We start from the raw sequence: 6,208 nt of genomic DNA, 5'->3' as shown, positions 1-6,208 counted from the left end.
TGGCCTTCTTGGCCACAAGGGCACATTGCTGCCTCATGCTTAACTTGGTGTCCACCAGCACTCCCAGGTCCTTCTCCGCAGAGCTGCTTTCCAGCAGGTCAACCCCCAACCTGTCCTGGTGCATGGGGTTATTCCTCCCCAGGTGCAGGACCCTGCACTTGCCTTCGTTGAACCTTTTTTTTGTTGAACTGTTTCATCCCCTCAGTGCTTGTGAGCAGAATTTGCCCATGCCCCTTTGCGGATCTGAGGCCAGATTTGGGGGCAGCTTTCTCCTTCCAGGGGATGGGGTGTGCTTCTGAATTAGAAACACCATTTGCCTTCCTAAAATTTGGATGACCCCCTACGGACTCCTGGGCTGCGTGGGACCACGCTTCAGSTCGTTGTGGGGAGTTAAAGAAGATGTTGGCTTCCACAGCCTCAGTATTTATTTGATGAAACCACCTTTCCTGTCTTCACCATGGTGGAGGTGCTCCTGCATCTGCCACGACCAATCTCCAGAGCCGGTAGCCGCTACGTGGTAGCGGTACACCGGGCAGGCACGTCGTCTGACAGGGAGAGGTAGTTTGGGCAAGCCAGTGTTGCCGCAAGAACTTCTTCATTTCCTGACTCCTCTGTCTGTAAGGGCACCACCTTCCTGACTTCATAACTTGGAGACCATAAAGTGTGCCAAACCCCAGTGCATTAACATAGATTTTGCATTTAACATTTATTACAGTAATGAGCTGCAGCGCAGTTCCTTCATTGCCCTTTATTGAGTGTGATCGATCACCCCAGAACTTTCATTTAATGTCTCCAAAGCCCCTCAGGGAAGCAGGCTTAGCCAGTGGTTAGAGCTGCAAGACTCTTGGCTCGGCCACGTCTCATGTTGGCGCCCATAGCCACGGCGACCAARTGCAGGCTCCCTGAGCCCGCCCCAGCAGGGTGTTATCTGCCGGGGTCTCGATCCGGCCATCGGCAGGGGCCAGGCAATGAGGACTTTCTCCTTCATCACGCCTGCTTCCTGCCATCTCGCTTCTCCCTTTTTCTCTTTGTTACCTTCTCTGTTACGACCTTCTCTCCTGCTCGCTGTGATGGACCTGCCAGTGCAGAGGAGGAGCAGGGAGCAGGGTGATAAGACCTTTCTTTCCCCTAGGGCCTGACACCTCTGTCTTCCAGAGAGCAGGAGGTGCTGCCCTTTCCAGGGGACCCACGAGAAGCCATGGCTCGGCCGAATGTGGGTCACTGGGACAGAGACACGCTGTGGTGTGCCATAAGGAGAGATTGTGAGTGGGACACCACGCTACCCCCCCATCCCTGGAGACACCTTTTATCTGGGCACTGGGGTTTTCCATGCAAGCCAGCACTCACCTTTCTGAATGCAGGTGGACTTTATCTCCAGACGAAAAACCCTTATAGTTGGGAACGCTTTGGGAGAGCTGCTGATAACTCTGCTCATTCTGTTCAGGTGGAAAGCCCAGGGTTTATGGCCAGGGTTTATGCCCTTCCTCCTCTGAGTCAAACCATTGCACTTCCCCTCACGCTAGTCAGAAAATCAAACAAGTCAGACACAGRAAACATGATGGCCCTAGATAGGGAGGAATTTCATTTTGAGGAACATGTTGCAGAAATCTCAGCCCGAAGCTTTGCCAGTCAGCAGTGCTTTGGCCGCCACCTTGCTGGAGGAGCTCAGGAGCGCTTCCCGGGGGTACAGAAGTGCGACGTGCTTTGTGCCCGGTTCACAGCACCCGCTGGCAGATTCACCTCCTGGGTTAGGCCCAGCCCCGGGTGCGACCGCAGCTCCTCAGAGAGGAAACGACACGAATGAATGAGATCTGGAGGACTTCAGAGCTGAGGGATTCCCGGGCACGCTCCCCCATCCCACTTCAGGAGGGACCCACCTCTCATCACTCAAGGTCAGCTCTGAGCTTCGCATTGCCATTTGCAGTGCTCCACCCCATGGGCACATCCATTCTGGCGAGCAGAGAGGCTGTCAGCTTTGCTAGTACAGCCAGGGTCAGGGACACGGACTGTTCCATCATTGCAATTTGTAGATCACGCAGGATCTAACATTGTTTTAACAGTAATCCRGGAGTGGCCCACACTGACCAGGGTTTCAGCTCTGTCACGAGGTTGGACAGGCTCCCCTCTCCATCGCAAAATGCACCTGCAGTCCTTTGCTCTTTTGATTACCCAGTTAATACAGTGACTTGCGCTTCTTGGCTCGCTGTGCAAATAYGAAGGTGGTGGAGCTCCGTGTCGGGTCTGGAGGCTCTGCGGAAGCTTGGGCGTTGTCTCCTGACTCCCTGTGCCAGGAGTCTGCAGCCTGCACAGGAGAAGCTGTGGCCATGTGTCTACGGCCTCCTGCCCAGGAGGTTGAGCTGGTGGTTCTCCAGGAAAACCCAACATTTATGCACATACGTAGGACTCAGACGCTGATGGTACCTTGCACCAGTAGTAATCTGCAGGGTGGGGGGGGTCCCGTGTGCGTTATGGCAAAAGTTGCCCACGTTTCTCACTGACTGGGCGGCAGGCTTTGATGAAGGAGCCATAAAAACGGGAGGCAGGACGCCGTGCTACGCCTCCGCCGGGCGACCTTGGCTAACTCTCACATCTTCTCTGTCCTTCTCCGTTCCCATCTGCGATAGGAAGAATGAACCCCCACACACAGAAATTGCTTTGCACTTGTCCGATGAAAAATGCTATGTAAGTGCTAAGGTTAATGCACACACAGTGTGGTGCCCTCTGAAAGACAGCGCAGGTTTGCTGGAGAAGGCAGATCTCTTCTTCCTGAAGCAAATTGCTCTTCAACTATTGCCATCTTGTGGCGTCTGTGACCTGTTACTTGTTCCTTTTATCTGCTAATGGTGTTAGTGAGAATCAGCAATGTACACAGGCAATTTTGAAATGAAATGTAAATGAATCAGAAATGCCTACAGAAGAGCCATTAGCATAAATCCAATCAAAGGGCTTTGTTTAACTTGTTAAAAATGACTAAATATTTAGTGAGTGTGGGTGGGCGAGGTGATTCTTGCTCACACTCAAGAAGTTTTAGAAGCAAAACTATCTCTGATATTTCAAATGACTGAACTTAAAAGCAATTTTCTGTCCTGAACTCTGCCTCCTTGGTATATAACTCACTGGAATATGGTTGCATATTCAAGGAGACCACCTCTAGAACATTAGCTTTGCTTCTAATAATAGTCGACTCACTCAGCGAGGAAATTCAGACTTTGTGTCCTGACTGTTGCTTCGCAATGAGCAGCCCTTTGAAGCAAAACCTGCTTGGTTCAGTCAGGTGAGTCGTCTCCCTGGGTCGGACGCTCRGGGTGCAATGCAGCGTGGTACCACGATCCTCAGCAGGACCACGCCGATCCATGGTCATGGTGCACCATCAAGATTATCACCTTCGGTGGTACATTTTTGCACAAGTAAGAGCCATTGCAGCGCCTAAGGGTTTTGCCTCAAACTGGGAAGACCTTGATTCAATTCCCTGCTCTGTCGCTGGCTTTATCTGTTGAGTTTCATAAGCTGAATGTGATGCTGATGTTTCATGGCAGTTTAAGCTGCCGTAAACCAGAACTGCCAGCAAACCCCTCTGCTTTCTCTCTGCCTTGGTCCACTGTTCCCACATCCACACCTCTCCATCCGAAGCTGCCACAAGCATTTGCAGAGCCTCTCTGACTAACCCAACCAGAAAAAAATCCCAATTTTTTTTAATAACAATAATAGCAACAAAAATAATAATAATAAAAGCAAGGTTTGGCTCTGCACATTGGGTTAATTCAAATAAACCAAGTAAAAACAAAAGTTGGATTTTGTTTTGCAGCAACTCCGTGAACTCTGCAGGCATTACTGAAGTTGCTGCCACTGCGAACAAGTGGCAAAGGGGGCCCGGAGAAATGCCTTTCATTCGGGAACAGCGTCTTCTTCCCGCTGTTTCACTCTCTGGCGCGGAGATTTCACTCGATGGTTTCCGCAGGGGTTCGTCAGGGAGGGTGTTAATTGCATTTCTAGAAATCAAAGCGTCTGTCTCTGCCGCCACCGCAGTAGCTGGGGCCGTTTACCGGTTTTCGCTTTGCTGTTTTCACACATTAAGCGCTTCCCCAAGCGCTGCCTCCTTGTGCCAAAGCTGTCCGCGCTCGGTGCCGGCCGGGAGGTGGCCTTTGCTGTAGGTCTGAGCGGGAAATGCTTCGTCCGGGCGGACGTGCCTCCGCGATGAGCTGGGGTGATGCTGCAGGAGGCATCGGGCTCCCCGTCCCCTTTCAGCCGGGTTAGAGCAGACCACTGCGCTAAACCACTTCGCACACGCTGGACGCCTGCCCGAGGGTGGTGCAGCATCCMCAGCTTGTCCTCCCTGCACCCGCTAGCTTTTCCCGCTGAAAAAAGGCTCTTTCAGTGCATGGTAGAGCTAATCCATCCTGATGGAGACAGCCAAAGAGGACGTCAGGTGGAGCAAAGCTGCCCTTACATTGCTTTTAGCTCCCTGGCCACAGGTGGTGGATGAGCAGGGGGATGCAAAGCACTGGACAAGCTCTGCCCGGGAGCGCTGGGTCAGCGCCGGGTGCCGATCCCGCGGGAGCTGCCCCGCTGCCTCCTTCCACCTCCGCCGCATGCCGGCAGCTTGGGAGCTCCCGCCGCGCCGGAGCAATATCACGTCCTGGCATCGCCGCTGGCTGTCCCTGTTAAACAGCATCCACAGGTTTTCCAGCTGCATGGAAATCAGGTACTTTCCAGGAGCTTAGGGAAGTTACTAATTATGGGCTCCACTTAGTAAACCTTGCTTTCTCCTGACCTGGCTGGATTGGCAGCGGGATGTGAAAGAGATGTTTAAGTTTCTCCAGATCTCTCTGCTGGAAGATTGTTATGGCAACATGCTTAGCTTCAGCCCCTCAAGGACAGCAAACTGCCTAACTCCTGCTTCGGTGCCTAAAAACTGCCGAAAACCCGGGCTTTGCTTTCCCAGTGCAAAGGGAAAATACGCCTGTGCCTGGCAGCAGTTTGTACCAAAATAAGGAGTCGCATCGAATACGCGTGGCTTCTTACAGGGCGCCTCATCTGCAGCGCCTGCAGCCCTTGGCTGACATCATGCCCATTACCCGAGGAGCAAYTCAAGGTATAAACCGGATTTCCCCTCTTTTGGGTGCCCAGCTGGAGTGATACTAGGGTGAGATTCAGCTCCACTTTTAGCAGTCGACCATTTGGGTGTGTTTAAGGTCTTGCTATGGCCAGYGGAGATCGAACGGATACTGTCGGAGGAGCCCATATTACCGCCGCCGAGTGTACGGACGCTCACAGGAGACTTCGGTGTGTAGGTACCTGAGCCTGCAGCTGGATCTCACCCCAAATCGAGGTGCAGAGCCAGGGACAGCCCTGGGGGGCTGCGTTTGGTGCCCCGACGGAGGGGAAGGCAAAGGCTGAGCCTGCTTTCCAGGGGGCAAAAGAGGCCAGTTGCTGCGGTCATTTGGCTCCTTGCAACAGCGTGCTTTCCCCGGGACCTGCCCTGGTCCCTCGTGCCTGGAGACGGCCTCAGAAAGCGTCAGGCCCCTCAAAAACAGGAGCACCCAAAGCCAGCGAGGGGTCTAACCCAAGGCCGTGTGGCACATCAGCGGCAGAGGAGAGGAGAGACCCCCCCACCACGTCCTTATCTACGGGACATGTGCTTTCATCAGCAACTCCTCCACGCGAGCCCCGGCCCCTCTGCGTCACGCCAGGCCCGCYGTGAGGTCCAAGAAGAATTAAAGAGCGCATTTGCCTTCTGTTGGGTCCTGGCAGCAGGACGGCATTTCCCCCATGGGTCCAGCTAAACTCCCACTCAGCACTAACAAAAACCTGCAGCTACTGGATGGGGTTGGCAGCTGTGGAGAAAGAAAAATCCTGGATGGAGAGTAAGTCAGGAGACTACTTGCCAGAAAATTATCTGAAGCAGGTGGTTCCAGCCCGGAGGAACTCAATTTATATTCTCAAATGACTCGCTGGAAGCCGTGCACGATTCCATAAACAAGCACAATGCCGGCGAGGCAGATGTTTCAGCGAATGCCAGCCGCTGGAATACGCTCGCTCGCGCGCTTCGGCTGCGCCCGCCGCTTGCCATGGTAATGCGGGAAGTTAGTATTTAAGGTTCATCCCCAGGGAGCGCCTGTCGGGTAGCTGCAGATCTGGCTGGAGCAATTAGGCACCCGGCTCCGAAACAAAGAGGGAGGGCTGTGCCCGGAGCCTCGCAGAAGGTGAG

The sequence above is a fragment of the Apteryx rowi genome, unplaced genomic scaffold, assembly GCF_003343035.1.
Source record: "Apteryx rowi isolate R43461 unplaced genomic scaffold, aptRow1 scaffold_9, whole genome shotgun sequence".
NCBI classification, from domain to species: Eukaryota; Metazoa; Chordata; class Aves; order Apterygiformes; family Apterygidae; genus Apteryx; species Apteryx rowi.
This window is presented reverse-complemented; position numbering follows the sequence as displayed.